This window comes from Lutra lutra, chromosome 3 (genome assembly GCF_902655055.1).
Source record: "Lutra lutra chromosome 3, mLutLut1.2, whole genome shotgun sequence".
Taxonomy (NCBI): domain Eukaryota; kingdom Metazoa; phylum Chordata; class Mammalia; order Carnivora; family Mustelidae; genus Lutra; species Lutra lutra.
Window position 1 is genome coordinate 43,101,350 of NC_062280.1, and position 18,948 is coordinate 43,120,297.

The following is an 18,948-nucleotide window of genomic DNA, read 5'->3' on the forward strand; positions in this document are numbered from 1 at the left end:
GGAGGCATCAGGGGTCTGGGAGCCACTCTGGAAGCTATAGCTCCGGAGGGGCCCTGGGGCCTCTTTACCTCGTGATGTGTGATGGCTGCTCCTAGGCATGTCTTCTGGCCTTCCACGGGCTGGGGCAGAGGGACCCAGGTGGCCTCATCCAGTCCTCAGAGAGGCACTGAGGACAAAGTCTGGCCTACCCCGGGCCTTGTCTTTGTGTGGCAACAGGTGACGTCCGTTTAGACTGGTTCTGGTGCCCAGTGTGTCTTCTGGTAGCGCTCTGGCCCTTGTCCTCCCTCATTGGGAGCATTTGTTCTGATAGTTCTTCTGCAGAGTGTCCCTTTGGGCCTTGCTGAGAAAGGTGGGCAATTGGGACGAGAGGCTGCGGAGCCCCAGAGTCTCTGCTAAGGGCTCTTCTCCATCACCTTCTGCGTCACGCTCCAGAGGTACCGCCTGTCTATACGCCGGGCTGACCTGGGGCCACGGCACCAGGAAAGGTGATCAGCTCCCTTGACTGCGGTCTGGGACTCGGTGGCCACACACTCACCTTCTCCTTTCAGCGGTGCGGTCCGCTGCCTGGATGAGTCTGTGCTCCTTTCACACTCACTGTGGCCATCTGCGGGTCTTGCTGCAGGTGGAGAGCGTGCGCTGGTAGCACCTGGTTCCAGTCCCGTGCTGTGGTCCCCAGCTTGTTTCTGCCTCACTGCAGCTGCCGGCCATTCCCACCCCCTTCTCCCGACACAGCCAGACACATGCACACACAGACATGCAGAGCCACTCAGGAGGGTGTTTGTCTTTTTGTAGACCCGTTCAAGTTTGAAGACTTTGCCTATCCATTCTTAAACTAAGATCTCGAGTTTATGGCACAGGAGTGAACGTCAGGGGGCGCCGGGGCGGCCTGGTGGGTGAGCATCCAACTCTGGGTGCCAGCTCAGGTCATGATCCTCAGGGTCATGAGATCAAGCCCCGTGTTGGCCTCTGTGCTCAGCATGGAGTCTGCTTGAGATTCTCTCTGTCCCTCTGACCCTTCCCACCACACCTCCCCTCTCAAAATGAACAAATAAATCTTTTTTTTTTTTTTTTTCCCCGAAATGGGGAATCACATGCAACAGAACCTGAAAGCCTTATGCAGATAGCCAAATGTTGTACACCCGCATCGGCACCATGACTCACGTGTGGACACGAGTAGACTGCTACGTGTCTCCAGGACCGCTTGGTTTGGGACCTCAGGGAGGGGCAGGCGGACAGGCATGTGCGGGACACTGGGGTGTGTTTGTAAGTCCCCAGGAGCCGGGTGTCGGGGCACTGGGTTCGTCCCGTGCAGGTTCCCAAGCGCTTGGCTCTGTTTCACTGCTGCCCTCCCCACCTGCAGTCAACCTCTCAGACCTCCTGTTGGCGGGCCCCACTAGGATCTTCCCCAGCCAGCTGCCTCCCTCTCAGACCCGAGGAGGGACTGGTCACATTTCATGGTCCCGGGACCCGTGCTTTGCAGAGCAGTCCTGGAGCCAGCACGGCTGGTGACGGGTTGTCCCGCATGGCCGTGGGCGCCGCTGGAGACGGGGCTGGCGGGCTGGGCCACTGCAGTCCGAGCAGGTGGGCTGTGAGCTCACCCGTTGCCCTCCCTGCCAGGGGTTCTTGGAGCGGGGACTATCAGGCTGGATACTGTGCTTTTGGGACTGTTCCTGAACACTTAGGGACATGAAGTGGTACTTAGAGTGTTTTGGTTTTTTGTTAAAGTAGGGTTGACGTACAGTGTTGTTAGTTTCAGGCTTACAACATAGAGGTTGGAGAAGTCTCTACGTTACTCAGAACTCGCCATGATGAGTGTAGTTACCATGTGACCTTGTGACATTGTCACACTATTACTGACTGTGTTCCCTGTGCTGTACTTTTCATCCCTGTGACTTATACCTGGAAGTTTGTACCTCTTAATCCTTTTCCCTCCATCCATCCCACTGCCTCTGTCCCCTCTGGCCACCGCCAGTTCTCTATGCTTGTGAATCTGTTTTGTTTTGTGTTTGTTTTTTAAAGATTTTATTTGAGAGAGAGCATGAACAAACAAGTGTGTGCCCATGGGTGGCGAGGAGCAGAGGGAGAGGGAGAGAGAAAATTGCGACATAGAGCCCAACATGGGACTCCATCTCACAACCCTGAGATCATGACCTGAACCAAAATCAAGAGTCGGGCACTCAACTGACTGAGCCACCCAGGCACCCCTGTCTGTTTTGTTTTGTTTTAGATTCCACACCTAAGTGAAGTCATATGGTATTTGTCTTTTATGATTTGTTCAATATAACTGTTCCAGGGTCCATCCATATTGAAGCAGATAGCAGTATCTCATTCTTTTTTTATGGTTGAGTAATATTCCAGTGTGTGTGTGTGTGAGAGAGAGCAAGAGAGAGAGAGAATACAGACATGTGTGGACTTGGGTTGCATCCATGTCTTGGCTATTGTAAATAACTGTGACATAAACAGAGGGGTGTGTGTGTCCTTTTGAATTAGCGTTTTCATTTTCTTTGGGGAAATACCCAGTAGTGGAATTACCGGATCATATGGCATTTCTATTTTTAATTTTTTGAGAACCTGCATATTGTTTCCACAGTGGCTGCCCCAGTGACCATCCCCACCACCAGGGTGTGAAGGCTGCTTTTCCCCATGTGCTTGCCAACATGTGTTGTTTCTGGTGGTGTTGATTCTAGCTGTTCTGACAGGCATGAGATGATGCCTCACTGTGGCTTTGACTTGCATTTCTCTGATGAGTGATGTGGAGCGTTTTTCCATGTGTCTGGTGGCCATTTCTGTATGTCTTCTTTGGGGAAATATTTATTCAGGTCCTCTGCCCATTTTTAATCAGGTTATTTGTTTTTCTGGTGTCGAGTTGTGTAAGTTCTTTGTATGTTCTGTATACTCACCCCTTACTGGATATGTCGTTTGCAAATACCTTCTTCCTTTCAGGAGGTTGCCTTTTAGTTTTGTTGATGGTTTCCTTCCCCGTGCAAAGCTTTTTATGTTGGTATAATCCCAGGAGTTTATTTTTGCTTTTGTTTTCTTTGCCTGAGGAGACACAGCCATAAATACCTTGCTAAGGTCACTGTCAAGAGATTATTGCCTGTGTTGTCTTTTAAAGGTTCTTATGGCTTCAGGTCTCACATTTAGGTCTTTAATCCATTTTGAGTTTATTTTTGCATGTGGTGTAAGAAAGTGGTCCAGTTTCATTCTTTTGCGCGTAGCTGTCCAGTTTTCCCAGCACCATTTACTGGAGAGAGACTGTCTTTTCTCCGCCGTATAATCTTGTCTTTGTGTCGTATGGTAATTGACCATATAGGCTTGGGTTTATTTCTGGGCTCTCTGTTCTGTCCCACTGGTCTGTGTGTCTGCTTTTGTGCCAGTACATACCGTTTTGATGACTGCAGCTTTGTAGCACACCTTGGACTTGAGGATTGTGGTACTTAAGGTTTCCTCCTTCTTTCTCAGGATGGCTTTGGCTATTTGGAATGTTTGCTGTTGTTAAATTTTAGGGTTATTGTTCTATTTCTGTGAAAAATACCATTGGCATTTTGATAGGATTGCATTCAATCTGTAGATTGCTTTGGTAGTGTGGATGTTTTAAAAACACTGATTCTTCCAGTCCATGAGCAGGGAATCTCCTTCTGCTTATTGTTTGGTCTTCAGTTTCTTTCATCAGTGTCATAAATTTCAGAATACAGGTCTTCCATCTCCTTGGTGAATTTATTTTTAGGTATTTTATTTGGTACACAGTGTTTTTAAAAATGCTGCCCTGCTTGGTGTCCTCGGACTACTTTTATGTGATGGTGGATGTATCTCGTGCTCCATGTGTTTGAGGAGCATGATGACATCGTCATTGTGTGGGTGACAGGAGACCCCTCGGTTTCCTTCCTCACTGGCTTTCCGGCAGTATTGACACGCGACATGCATCCCTTCTCCCCGTCACTGATGGGCCCCAAGGTGCTTCTGTTATCTCGTCCTTGGGTGAGGAGGTGTCTTGCTGCCCGACCCACACCCGGAGCCAGTGCAGTGGCTTCACTTTTCCTGCTCAGGGGACTTCAGTGCCCATGTCTGAAACAAACAGCCTGGAAAGTTAAAGCTGGAAGGAACCTTGACCCTCCCACTTCCCAACCTTAATCCCTACACTTTTGAAGGAAAAAGCAATACCTGGCTTTTTAAAGACCCTTTTCAGGTGGGCTCCTGGGCTGCAGACAGATGCAGGAGGGGGCCTGTCCCACATGCCCTCCCCTCCCTCCCTCCCTCTCAGCCTCAGGCTTGTTTTGTTCCAGAGGCAGAACCCAAATCGGAACATTTGATAGTACTCTCTTGGGACATTTTAGGCGCAGGCTTAGTGGAAAATAAAAGTGATAACCAAGAAGCAAAGTGGTGTATTCTTAGCTGCTGACTGAAGCCCTTCCCTCAGTCCAGTAGTGAGATTGGGTCTGAGAAGTCCAAACCGATGGTTTTATTTTGAGAGTTCTAAATTCAGCCATGTAAACACTTCTGAGTCTGAGCGGGAGGGTTTGGCTTGGAGTCGAGGCTGCTATTTTAAATATGCCAGAAGCCTTCTTGGAAATCACTTGCTGCTGGTTTTCCTCTGATTAGGCTGTGAGCTTGAGATCTCAGGGGGCTCAGATTCGAAAGTTAGATCCCTGGGGTTATAACTTCCAATAAACAAATTAGAAGATTCCCCCCCACCACAGATCCCACTGCCCGGACCAGGCAGGGTCCAAGTGAGTGTTCCCCTTTCTGAGAGGGCCAGGCTGTGGGCTGCTCTGCTGCACCAGGGGAAGGGCCAGGGTCTTGGCAGATGGGTATGGCTGCTGCTAATCCAAGGAGGAGAGAGGTACGCCTTTTCAAAGGCCAGCGCTGGCCCATGACTGACTCCCAAGGCAGGAATTTCTACCCATTTCCATTACAGTAAACAAGAGTAAATTGAACACATCTTGAAAATCTGATTACAACCTCAAATTAAAGTTCATCATTCGAGATGTGTCAGCATTCTGTTGAGACATGGAAGGGTCTGTGGCTGGCCTTGGTTCCCCTCCTTCTCCTCCGTCCCCCCACCATAGAGCAACATTGGGTCTAAAATGGTCAGATCACCACGGTCAGTTGTGGGCAGGTGCTACACGGTAGATGCCAGGGGAAGACTCAGGAACAGTTACCTGTTGCTTTGGGATCCCCAGTGCAGAGTCCCCTTCCTCCCCCTTCTCTGTGTGGCCTCCATGGGGCCTCTTCCCTACCGTGCCCCCCATTCACCCATGGGGATGAAGCAGTCACCAGGCTTAGGGACAGTGGCTGATGACCTCCAGGAGGCTCGAGGCAAGGCGGGGATGCCAAAATAAATTTCCCACTACAAACAAACGTACATCGTCTTAGGAAGCTTCTCAGAGACTTGCATGCCATCATGATACCTAGTTGTAAGAGAGACCAAATTACCAAAAACCATAAAGCTGTATTCAGAGGCTGTAAATCAGTTAAACAGAATGAGTTCAGACACCAGATTTGCATATTGGCTTTGATTTTGTATATCCATCCAAGAAGCTTTGTCTTCTAGGCCAGTAACTGAGGGGCCTCCTTGGCAGGCTTCACGGGAAGCAGCCCCTGCATGGCCAGTGACCATCATAGGTAGGTGTAGACACGCACAGCTAGATCCCCCTCACCCCCACTACTGTGCCTCTAACCTCTCCCCGTGTCAGAGCTTAGTGTCTACCTTCCCTCTACTCCATCAGCTGGACCTTCTCTCTTATCTGGTCCCTCAGTGCACCCCGCCTAGGCCCCTGCGGTTCTGGGAGAGTTGATCTTCTCCTACCCCTTCCCTTCCCCAGCCCCCCACTCTCTCCCCCTTCACTCCTCTCCTGTCTGCTTTCCTCCTTCCATACCTCTACCCACTGGGTCCGCAGGAGCACGGGCCTTCCAGCCTGCCCGCTATGGCCAGGTCTCGCACATCAGCCAGAATGTGTGGCTTATGTCATCTTCTGACTTTAAAGCCATCAGGTGACTTCCACTGCCACCGTGGTACAATCTAATCTCTCTACGCCAACCATGTAATATCAATCTGCTCTTCATCCTGTTCCCCTTCATCACCCGCCTCACTGCCCTCCTGAGTGTGCCCAGCCCTTTGGAGAAGCCTTTATGACCAGCCCGCTCCCACCCAGCCTCTCCCACGTACCCTTTCGCAAGGTCTCTTGTATTCCTGCCCTGGTATCCTCATGGTCTGTCCTCCCAGACTTCTTTGTGGCCTTGTTGGTCATCTACTCTGGGCTGATGCTCCCCAAGGGTGGCATCAGCTTGGAGCTGGTCTTGGGTGCCTCCCTAATTCTTGTCATGGGGCCTGCCTGCAGGAACACTGGGTGAATGAATAAGTCAGGAAGGGCATAGTGCATGTCGTGGGCAGCTACATCAGGAAGCTGGCAGGGTGCTGTGATCCGGGGAGGTGCTGTTAACTGTCAGACTCATCTCCTCCCTTCGTGGTGTGAGGACCTTCCTGGTGGGAGCTCTGTGTACAATCTGCAGCGTTCCCCATGGGATACAGCCCTTGTGGGAGGTCAGCTGCTCTGGAAACTGGCTTGGGAAGGAGAGCAGTATGCAGGATGTTTCCTGAGTCCCGCTCTTGGGAGGATGGTGGTGTTGGGCTGCAGTGCAGCTATTAGAGGGGTTCTGGCACTGTGAGGAAGTGGGCAGAGTGGGACACTGGAGCTGGGACAGTTCTCAGAGTTGTCCCTAGTTAGGGACCATGCATTTATACCCATGACCAATCTGGGTGCCCTTCATGGGTCACGTCCTAGGGCTCCACCACTCTCTTCACTCCTGGACAGTTCCTGGAGGGGTCTCAGGTTGGAGTGGCCAGCCTCCAGTACTCCATGGACAGCCAGGTGCTTGGGGGGATGGAGGGACAGGGCGGCGCCCATATAGTCATGAGAAGATACTGCTGAGCACTCCTTAAAATCCCATTAGAAGTAGTACTTGCTTTCCTCCCAAGCTGAGAATCAATTGTAGTTAGCTTTTTGTGTGTGTGTGTGTGTGTTTTAAGATTTTATTTATTAGAGAGTGAGCAAGTGAGAGAGAGAGAGAGAGAGAGAACATGAGCAGGAGGAGGGGCAGAGGGAGAAGCAGAGTCCCTACTGAGCAGGGAGCCCAGTGCAGGGCTTGACCCCAGAACCCTGAGATCTTGACCCAAGCCGAAGGCAGATGCTTAACCTACTGAGCCACCCAGGCGTCCCTTAATTAGGTTTTTTACTTACACATATAAGATTGTCTATTTACAAGGAATATTCTTGGTTCCTTTCCAGTAAGAGCAGGTCCTGTGAGTTGCTCCCTAGCAGGTGGTAATTAATGGCTTTTCCTTTTGGAAAACATGAGAGAGTGGACACACTTATTTTGCAAAAACATATTGAACCTTTCATCAAAGGTGGAAGAGATCAGATCGCTGTCTGATATTGGAGTGTAGGTAACTGTCTGTTTAGCTTTAAGGTCAGTAGTGTAAAGAATAAGGAATACAAAGATTAGGCAGCCCAATTCTGTGCACCTGCTTGGATCCTGGTGTGATTAGACAGCAGACACATCTCAGACTTGGGACACATTACTAGGAAATTGTCGGCACCAGGAAGCGCGGGGACTCATTCCTTGTTCCCAGTTTCACCTGCATGGTGTGGCCTTTTGACTTCATAACCAGGTAAGAATCTCTGAGGACTAAGAATCACAGAAACAACGGGGACCTTCTCCTTATGTTCCCTTCTTAATTATGCTCTGTGATGCCCGGACACTCAGGCTGACCTTTGAAGCCTCCCTGGTTTGCATCCTTGGTCAGCAAGAGGGTTGACGTCTGACACTAGTTCTTGGAGGCATACAAAGGAGGTTCTCGGGAGAAGGTATTTCTGCCTTTTCCTACTACAGATTTAATATGTGCCCTCAGTGAGAACAGGATCCAGATCATTGAGAGAGATTACGCCTGTCTCCCTCGCCCCTGCCCCTCAGAGAGACCCCTGCTGTAAGGTCTCTGGCTAGACCTCCAGGGAGCCTTGCTTGGGGCTGTTTGCCTGCCGTCGAGCTCATTAAGGACCTGGTGATCGTCCATGAGCTCAGGTGATGTGTTCTGCAGCCCAGTTTTTACGCTCGGTGTGTTCTACTTAATCTGTAGTGGGACTTCTCCATGCACAGCCAGGGTGGGTCCAGGGTGTAGTGGTTTGTGGGGGTGAAGCCATTAGAGCAATGACCGGGGAGCCGTGCGGGGCGCCAGGTCAGGTGTGCTGGGGGCACCGTGCTGGGGGAAGGAGGTAAGAGGTGGGCCGTGACTCGAGCAGGTGGCCCCAGGTGAGCGCCTGTGTGCACAGGATTGTATGAGCACCGAGCCTGGGGACTAAGCCAAAAAGCAGGGTAGCGACTGTCCTTCCCAGGGGACTTCCTGAGTGGAGTGAGGTGGACGCTCGTAGATGCCACACGGCATCGTCAGCCCGAGATGCCAGTGATGCCCGTGACTGTCACCAGCCCCTCTGTGTGGACTTTGTGCTCTTGTCGCTTTCTGCTGAGAACTGAGGGGGGTTGAGAAGGAGTGTGCCCTGGGGCCCAGGATGGGCAGTGCAGTGGTGAGCACTCCCGTGACAATGAGGAGGGAGTTGGCACACTTGTTTTGTTTTCCAGTTTGTAATTCTGGCCCATGACCTGTACTGACCCCGATCGTCAGTGACTGAGGGGGACCTAGGAGTCCCACGGGGTCGTGGACTGCTCAGTGGGCATTGAGCATGACAAGGGAGGTAACCCTCGGGCTTCCATGTTCCGTGGCTGCCAGTGAGGTCCTGAATGCGAGGCTGGGACCAAGCCGGCGGAGAGGTGTGGTGGACCCATGCTTGCTGCTGGCGCAGCCCACGTGCTGCTGGGACCCTAATTCCATTGGTGGGCATCACGAGCTGACGTGTAGCGCAGCCACAGACCAGGTCGTGGCATTGGGACTTCGCTGTGCATTCCCTGTACGTGGGCTGCAGATGGATTCCCTGTTGGGGGAGGAATCAGTTAGGCGAACTCTCCAGATGAGCCCCGTCCCCACCCTACAAAGTGATGCTTCCTTTTTTTTTTCCTTAGTTTGTTTTGACTTGGCTTTATCAAAATTAAGTCGAGGGTTATTTTAGCCAAAGGCCGTGATGAGGCCGCGTGAAGGACTGGGGGTCTGTGAAGCCTCCCTGGGGTTCAGTGAGGGCCTGTGTCGGTGAGAGCAGCTGGGGAGAGCCCCGAGCATGCACGGCTGTGTGCCTACATGGATAGCTGTTCCTGGAAGAGAAGACTCCAGGGTGCGACAGCCGGAGGGGCGCCTGGCAGTGGGATTAAGGCCCAAAGAACCGAAATGACTTGCTGAAATTGCCCAGCTCTGGGGTGCAGAGCACCCCCGCAGCTCAGCTGTCCCGCTAGCTCCACTCCGGGAGTTCGCCCCCACGGAGCTGCCGCAGAAGCTGGCCAACCTGTGGGACTCCTCGCAGCCCCAGCGGGAGTGACGTGTCTCTGCGGGCAGTGGTGACAGACAGGGCGGCCTCTCTGCATCTTTCTCCCTGCTGTGGGGCAGCAGGACCCCGGCCCCCTGCTCTGCTGCCGGCAGTCCCCTGGCCAGTGAAGTCTGATGGCTCCTCCTCTCTTATCTTCAGGGTTCATTGTCCTCTGTCATCAAGCTGTCCCTTGTCATAAATAGCACATGCACCATGAATTTTAAAATGTTACTGTGTACAATTCTTTACCGAATTCAGACCACTTGGCTTAAGAATTCTGCATACGAGTTAACAGTCTTGGGTCCTGTCCTCCTGTTTCCTCAGCATTTGATTTAACCAGGGGCAGCTTTGCTTATTTCAGCTTTGTCTTAACTTCCACAGACCATGGGTGTTGCCGCCCTCCAGCACCTAAGCCGTGCGTGGAGAGTCCCTTGTCATACTTGGGTCCACGGAAACCTCCGTAAGACGAACAGCTGTGAACGATCTCAGAAAAACGGCTGTGAATGTAACCTACCAATTCTGTTTTATCTCGTAATTTCTGACTCCTACCATTTCATAAAATGTCCTTATTTCAGGGCGCCTGGGTGGCTCAGGGGGTTAAGCCTCTGCCTTCAGCTCAGGTCATGATCTTAGGATTCTGGGATCGAGCCCCGAGTCGGGCTCTCTGCTCAGCAGGGAGCCTGCTTCCCCCCCTCTCTCTGCCTGCCTCTCTGCCTACTTGTGATCTCTGTCAAATAAATAAAATCTTTAAAAGAGAATATTTAAAAAAATGGCCTTATTTCAACATCTTCCTTTTCAAGAATCCTGCAGGTTCATTTTAGGTGTTAAAATGTTTTAAAGAATCCTTAAAAGATCTTTTCATAGTTTTAAGTCTCATAAAATCTGAGGTCCTGACTGGTCTGAGAGACGAGGTTCTGCCGCTGCCTAGAAGTGCCAGTTGCCCCTGCATGAGACTGTGTGTCCCTGGCCGCAGCTGCCATGTTTGCAGGGGCCCGGGGGTCCCTAGGGTCCCTCTGTCAGGGATGCTTCCTGCCACAACCCACTGCACAGGGTTTACTCTTTCTAAACTCTTCATCACACCAGCCACACACTTCAAGTTCTTGTTAACCTTTCACATAACAGAAGCTGTTCCCTGAGGCCCAGCCAGCCACCAGTCCTGAAGGCCCGTTTGGAGCCTCCCTGTGCTGAGACCCTGGGGCGGCCATGGCCATAGAGAGGAGTTGGAGGGAGGCCTGTGCCTAAGGCTGGTCTGGGGGCCGTGCAGCAGGTGTTGGCAGCCTGGATCCCTGTGGGCATCCAGCAGGCTCTGACCCCTGGTTCACGTGGGAATGAAACAAGGAAAAAAGTCTGGTTCGGCAAGGTGTCCCAGAGAGCCCCGCACTCAAACTGGAGGTCTCCTAGGCCTGTGGTTTTACTGCCCGGGAGGGGGACAGGCAGAGTCCAGTGGGTTGGGGCCCAGGGCAAGCAAGACCAGGAGACCTCCTACAGACTTGGGCAGAGTTTCTGGTTTGGGGTTGTCTCGGTGTAGAAAGCCTGAAATGGTAGAGAAGGTTTGGGGTGGCAGCGGCTGGTGTAGCTGGGGAGATTGAGGCTGACTTTTCATAACAGTTTGGCTTGCTGCCTGATAAGATACTGGAAGTTGGAGGTATTTTTTTTTTCCTGAAAGTTTTGTGACCCTTTTGAATTCCCACTGATTAAAGAGGATCCCCAAATACTTAGTTGAGCCTCTCCTTTTTAAAACCCCTGGAGCATTTCCTGTTCAGAATTTCCTCTTTACAGCTGCGAAATAGGCTCTGGAAGGTGGACAGCCACGTCCCGATTGCGTTCTGCTACCACAGGGGTTGGCGTAATTCAGAGCCCAGCTTTGGAAGCAGTTTCTGTTTTCTGGACAGTGCCTTAACCACCTGCAAGGAACACCCTTCCTTCTCCGCAGACGGGGGAACAGACAAGGCCTTGTGAGGCCTGCTCGTCCTGCAAACATCTCACTCCCAGTGATGCTGTCTAAACTTGCCCTGACGCTATCGGGGTTGGGGAGTTAGAGCCGGACGTGAGACCCTGGTGAAGTCAGCAAACCCAGGGTGTGATGTTTTTCCAGAAAAGGCACGGGAGCAGCCGTAGGTATTTCTGGGGCCTGCGCGCGGGTGGTTCTTCCGGGGACGTCCGTGTTGAGAGGATTGGGGGCCCGTTTCTGCATGTGTGGCATTCTTGTGTTCTGTGTCTCAGGTTAACAAGAGCTGGGGGCCCAGTGCTGTCCCAGAAAGACACCTGCTCTTGTTCACAAATAAACCATGGGAGGCGGCCGGACAAGGGAAACAGGTGTCCTTCGGAAGGAAACGCAGGTCTTCAAAGGCCTGGAGCCACACCAAGAAGCCCTTTCTACTGGTTCTCCTGCTGTCCTTGAGGCTCTAGGTGGCCATCTCTTTCCCTGTTAGAAGAAGGAAAGTAGACTTCTTTCTCTGCTTTCTCATCCCCAGATCCCCACAGCCTCTCCTTTTCTGACCGTCGGACACAGTGTTCTAAGCTGTTGTTCCCACTCCTGCCACGGCACTGGTGTTCTCGGGGTTTGGGAACCAGGTGCGCAGCAGCCACTCAGGAACATCATTGAGGACAGTGTAGGGAAGGGAGCCATCATTCTCTGGAAAGTGAGAACCTTGTGGATTCCCCAGAGTTCATCTGGGCAGGCAGCATTTTGCCTTGGGGGCTCCTTAGGGGAGAGAGGAAAGGGTCCAACTCACTCCGAGCAGCGCAGCAAAGGGTTCTGGGTCCTGTCGGGGCCCCTCGGGGGAGATGCTGGGGGTTGCAATGCTGGCGTGAGTCTGGTGGTGGGATTGGGGCATCTTGGGGGCCCTGCTTGTCATCTCGCATTGGGAGGAGCTTAGGAATGGGGACGGTGGCGGGGGTGGGGGGGACTGTCTTGTGTGCGGATCTTTGAGGCCACTGAGAAGCAACGTGGACTTCCAGGGACCCCTGACATGAGTCTGGTATCCCGGTGGCTTATGCTTTATTCCATTTATTAAAGATTTCCTAGTGAAAACGAAGTCACACAGTGGCAGGTGGTACCCGTGAGCTTAAGTCCTCCTTTTGTGACTCATCAATGTATTAACCAGTTTGCAGTGGGCCTTTCTCCTGCTGTGTTGAAATGGATTTCCTTATTTTATTAAGGATGTGCATTTCCTTTCTCAGCACAGAAATGAGGCTGCAGTAGGAGCCATGGTGCCTGTTTCCTGTGGGTGCGCTTGCTTTTCCCCATTGCTTCCGTTTATATTTTGGGATTATGTGTGCATGCTCCTTCACATTTCTCTTGCTAAAAAGAATAGTTGTTTTGTTTTTTTAATAAAATCCTTGTGAAATTTAAGGTTTTTAAATAAGCATCTCAGTCCCTGAGATAATGCATTGTTTTAAAATTTTCACCTGCAATTTTAGGGTCCTTTTTTTTTTAACCCTTGTATATAATTTCACGAGTTTTGCTTGGAACCTGTATTTGTGGCCACTGGAGCCAAATGGGATCACAGAGGGGAGGAGAGACTATAAAGTCGTTCTAATTGTGGCTGCATGCTATGCTTCTGGTTGTCAATTAGGAAGAAGAAATCAGAGTCCATGGCTCTGCTGGGGATTGAGCCCACCAGCCAAAGGATGGGGGTTTAATGTAGTGAGAGATGAGTGAGTGAGATGCGGCTGTCTAATGAGATCGCTGGTGAGCCTCTGGCTGCAGGCTCTGCGCCCCGAGGAAGGGCTCGGGGCCAGGAGAGGAACTGGAGCCTCTGTGGAAGCTGGGCTGGCCTCCCTGGTCCTTGGGTAGCCAGAATCTGGGGAGGTGGGGATCCGGGAGGTGGGGCCTTGTTGCCGGTCTAGTCCCCTGGAAGAGCTCTTCTTGGTTTAAGCTTATTAGTTCTCTTGCTCTGTTCCTTTGATTAGGGGTATTTTCAGGATTTTAGAATTCTGCAGCATTCCTGTTCTATATTAGTAATCACTCATGTGGATATGATTTTTGCCTTTGCATTCTCATGTGCTGTAGGTTGAACCATAGGAAACTGTCATCTTTCAGCCACCTTTGACCTACAAAACATCAGTTACACCTGGTTGAACATAATATAAACTGAGATTGAAACTGACGATACTTTTAGCTGGTTTTACTCACGTGAGCCTTACGGGTTTCTTTGCCCTAGGAGAACTGGGGTGTGGTTTCTTGCCCAGGGCTTTTTTAGCCATATGTCACTTCGGGCTCCCCTGTGGCTCACTGTCCTTTGTGGGCCCAGGGCAGGTAGCATGTGTCTACCCCAGAAAGGGGACATCCGAATGTTCTTCATCACACCTCCAAAGGCAGCTGGGTGGTTCCTGCTGCAGGTAGTCCGGCCTGTCGCCAGGCACAGACTCTATCACGGCTTCAGGTCCTCGTGGAATCTGTGGGAAGGAAATACTTCCATTTTACCTGTGAGGACACTGAGGGTCAGACTCACAAAGTCACCCAAGGTTGAGGCCACCACCAGCTAGGACTCTGAGGCTCTGGCACTGAGTTCCTCACTACTTGGGTTGTGTCCCTGTCTTGGCTCTTGTAAATAACGCCACAGTAACCATAGGAGTGCATATGTCCTTTTGAATTAGTGTTTTCATTTTCTTTGGGAAATAACCCGTAGTGGAATTACTGGATCCTACAGTATTTTTATTTTTGATTTTTCGAGGAACCTTCGTACTGTTTTCCACAGTAGCTGCATCAGTGCACATTCCCAGCAACAGTGCATGAACGGTTCCCCTTTCTCCACATCCTCACCAACTTGTATTTCTTGTCAAGAGCCTGGATTTCTTACTAGGATTAGTCTGGGCTGAGGGGTCTGAGACAAAGTGTGGTGGGGAGTAGACTTGGAGGAACACAGAAAGGAAAGAGGGAGGGATTTAGAATCTGCTGGTGTGGATGTGACATTTGCTTGGTGTTCCCAGGAGCAGGGAAAACCCAGCCACCAACTGCTGTGGTGTTTAACAAGCACAGGGGTTGTGCATGCTCTGGAGACCATCTTCAGGGTCACGTGCTCGGTCACGAAACACGAGTGCAGCTCTCTCCTCTGTTTTCTCTGTGTGCTCCATTCGTTATGTATGTATGGACTTATTTCTGCTCATTAAACAGACTATGCTGAAGTCACATGTACTCTGGGCAATTTTCTTTCTTTCTTTCTTTTTTTTTTTTTTTAATTACTGAAATTATTTGTCTCCAAACCAAATTAGTTGTGATGGGAAAATTGCACTGTTTGCCTGGATAGCAAAGAAATTTAATTGCATTTTATAAAGAAGACATGTGCTTGTACTCATAATTTCTGTGCTCCTGGGAAGTCTTTCCCACTGGTGTTTGGGCTGAGAGGATATTGAGTCAATGGCAGAGGTGAGGGGCTAAGAGGACCAGGAGAAGACAAAATATATCCCTTTTTAACTTTAGCTTCCCCCACCGGATATGCTAATAAGATTATCCTTAATTATTTTAACTGAGATTTACTGTTATGCCAGTGGATTCGAGTGTTTATTCTTAGAGAGTGCTTATTTTCAGCAGGAAGGAAGTCACTCTCCAGCTCAATGCTTTTCTTTCTTTCTTTCTTTCTTTTTTTTTTTTTTTTTTTTTAAAGATTTATTTATTTATTTATTTGGCAGACAGAGATCACAAGGAGGCAGAGAGGCAGGCAGAGAGAGGGGGAAGCAGGCTTCCTGCTGAGCAGAGAGCCCGATTCGGGGCTTCATCCCAGGATCCTGAGATCATGACCAGAGCCGAAAGCAGAGGCTTTAACCCACTGAGCCACCCAGGCGCCCCCGCCTTGATGCTTTTCTGATGTCAAAGTATACCTGGTTGGTGCAGGCTGGGCAGAAAGGGGACATAATGAAGAGGTCTTTTCATTGGTCGATCTTACCCCTGGCATTCTGGGTTATTGCTGGAACCAAGAGGTTAATGCTCATGCCCTGCATTTAAATTAACTCAGAGGTTAATGCTGAAGGATAAGGTGTAATTTTCAGCTAGTTTGCAAAATTCTGTGAGTTTCAAGACTTGAATTTCTGCCTTTAATACATCAAGAGCATGGACGAGTCGTGCTGGAATGATAGAGAATACAAGGGCACGAAGGCAGAAACAGGTTTTCTGACGTCCGTGTGTTTGCTGGGCCTGTCTTCATGTGCGTTCCCACCACTGGGAGGTAGATGACCGGTGTACCCCCACCTACCCGTCCGTGTCCCGTCATGCCTCCACTTCTGCTCTTTGGCACATGGAGGGGGTGGGGGGTTGCCAAAGAGGAACATTTCTGGCTTAGAGGCTGGAGCGTGTTTTGTGTGGGTCGTGTAATGAGGGCCTTAAATTTCCTGGGTACACTTGTGGTTCACACAGGAATATTTTTGAGGGCAAACCTAGAGCCAAGTTCCTCAATTAATGTTAGTAGCAAGCGGAGAATGAAGGAAATTAGGAGTCACAACAAATTTCAAGAACATCCAGGCAAGGGAAACAATACTGTTCTTCTCAGAGTAAAAATTAAATTAAATTGGATAGCCTCACTTTTGTTTTCTTCTTGTTTCTCCCTGTACTCCCAGGCCCCGACCTTAGGTCCGTCCTCCTACCTGTCAGCATTAGTGGGTGTTTGCATTCCTTGGGGTCCAGAGTCTTGTCTCAGTGTGTGGCGGGAGGTGGGCCTGGAAGGGAGGGTTCTGGAAAAACAGCCTCCCTGTCCCTTTGCTTTTCTCTAGTGCTTTTCTTAGAAAAGCAGCTTGTACTCTGGGGAGAGGAGCTTTTCTCTGAGATTAAGTTTTCTGTAGCTGTGCCTCCTCTAAAAGAACAAGGACGGACTTCGGGATGCCTGGGGCAAGGGCTGTGGGCAACCGCTGAGAATGCTCTCCTGAGACCCACTGAGGGTCTTTGTGCATCCCCTGGAGAGGGTCTGTCTGTGTGTTTCAGACCCAGTGGGGTGCGTGCTATTGTGCTGTAATCGGGCTGCGGCCAGGCCATCGAGGCAGGCTGCTCTTGGGACCAGGAGAGCGGGGCAGCTACAAATGAGGGCTCCTTTCTCTGCCATGTGAATGGAGCCCCTTGTTTACATTTCGACGTTATCTGAGCTGGAGTTGGACTCAGCCTGCAGGTCAGTAGACCTGGCGGGCCAGCCCAGTACCTCAGGAGGAGGAAGCTAGATGGACGTGGGTCCTGGGGCACCACTGGCCTCTCTGCGCTTTCCTTAAAGGAGGGGGGCCTCCCTGGAGGAAGGGGAGGCAGGGGACTTTCAACTCAGTGTCTGTGTGATCCCCACGTTCCACCACACCAGCAGTGTGGGCTCAGAGCTGGAAAGTCCAGAGTCCTACTCGCCCTCAGAAGGACGAGCAGGAGTTTAGGGGTGCCGAGGAGGACTGACCACAGTGCCACGGGCACCACTCCCCATGAGGGTGCCAGGAGGATTGCAGGCACCCAGGCAGTGCCAGGACCAGCATTTTCCATGCTCCAGCCCCGAAGCCACTGTCCATGGACACGCTGAACATTCAGTGACCTCTATACTCAGGAGTGCGGGAGACCCAGATGGGAATGAACCTCGGTAGTAGTATCCATATGCACAAGTCTCAAGCCACCTCCCCCATCTTGGGAAAACAGTCTGGCCACAGAACCCCTTTCTTTTATTTTATTGCCTAAAGAGACTGTTAAAACTGATGACAGTTGATTGGGAAAAAATACAGGTTTGGGACGCCTTGGGGGCTCTGTGGGTTAAGCGTCTGCCTTTGGCTCAGGTCATGATCCCGTGGTCTTGGGATGGAGTCCCGTATTGGGCTCCCTGCTCAGCGGGGAGCCTGCTTCTCACTCTGCCTCTGCCTGCTGCTCCCCTGCTTGTGCTCGCATGCTCGCTCTCTCTCTGACAAATGAGAAAGTAAAATCTTAAAAAAAAAATACAGGCAAGCCAAAACCCAAAATTCCTGGTGGAAGCGACGCAGTGTCTGACTTCCCCGGGTCACTGGGGTCACCCTGCAGATCATATAAGGCCACGTTCCCATTTTTTCCCCAAGAGAGCTGTTGGTGACAGAAAATAAGTGTTTCGGTGACTTAATTCGCACTGCCATTCACTACGAAGGATGTTTGTTACCATTGCCCTGTTCTTACCGGGGCTCAGGCTCCCTGCTGACAGCGTCCCTGTTTACTGTTTACATGTGACATCATATCTGTGGCAAAGCAGGGGTTGCTGGGCTCACTGAAGAGCGGGTGCGCCCGACAGCCCCCAGCCTGCTGGCTTCAGTGGGGGGCAAAAGCTGCTCTTGGTCTTTGCTTTCACGAAGGTCTTTTTTCCTGCGTTCCTGCCAACGCCCCTCTGCCCACCAGCTCCACCCACCAGCCAGACCCTCGGCTCCCCAGAGCACAGACTCTTTGACATTCAGCACCAGTCCCTTCTGCAGCCAAGGTTTCGAGGTGACCAGACATGTCCGCATCAGCTGTGCCTCTGCCCTGGCTGCTAACGGCCTTCTGTCTTCTCGCAAACCCCTGACCCATCCTAAGCAGCGGAGTCCTCTGTGCTGGGCACCTCCCATGCCCCTCTACAGGGCCCAGGAGCTCATTTCTGCGTCCCCGTGGATCGTGCTCGCCTTGCTTCCTTCAGACATGTTTCTCATCCTTCCATGGGGTGGCCCCCAGTGGAACTCCACGGTCATGCCCTTTGCTTCCATTCCTGCCCCTGTGATCTAGAACATCATGTGTTTCTTTGTAAATGATGGGCATTCCTTGACTTTTGTGATTCACTTCACTTCTTCTTGATGTAATGCGGAGTGATGAAATTTCTGAATTTGTGGGAAAGAGATAGAAAGGGAATCCCATTTGGAATGAGAGGTGTTGGCCCTGGGCTGGTTGTGGTGGGAGCAGGTGGCCATGTCTTTGTGAGCTCGGCTCCATCTGTTCCTAAGTGCCTAGTACTGGCGGTGTTGTGGGGTCTCCCTGATGAGAAGGGGTGAGCGGGAGGTGTGGGGAATTGGGTTGTGGGGTCATCTGAATTGCGTGGGCCCACCTGACCCACACATATGAGGTGAGGGGCAGAGACGGCCGTCCGGGAAAGGCAGGCACCACGAGCCTGCTGGCTGGGATGGGGCTGGGCTCTGCAGAGCACCTCAAGGTGGCTGGGTGCCCCCTCCCCCATCTTTCTGGCATGTCTTCCGGTCCTGACTGCATCTTCAATGTATCATGTGTGTGTGAGCATCAGTGTTCCATTAAGTCTCCTGAACCATAAGTGGCTGTTGTGTGGGAAACATTGGGATTTTCAAAACTCATTCCCTCTGCGACTTTGTTGGTGGAATTTCAGACGAGACTCTCTTAGTGACAAACTGAGAAACAAGAAGTTGACTGACAGCTATGGGGTCAGTTCCCGGGAAGCCAGGGGCTTCCTTGATCGTCCTGCCTGTGAATGTGCAGGATCATGAGGGTCCTAGCTCACCCCCTGGACAACGCGGGCTGGTGGGGCTCAGGTGGGGATGTCTGAGGTGGGGACAGGTGGAGTTCCCG

General features: G+C 51.3%; 1 protein-coding gene across 11 annotated transcripts in view; it reads left to right on the forward strand.

Annotated features, from left to right (window-relative positions):
- AGAP1 (ArfGAP with GTPase domain, ankyrin repeat and PH domain 1) overlaps positions 1–18,948 on the forward strand; it is a 520,173-nt gene that overhangs the window by 153,402 nt on the left and 347,823 nt on the right. The gene's annotated exons all lie outside the window — the stretch shown is intronic.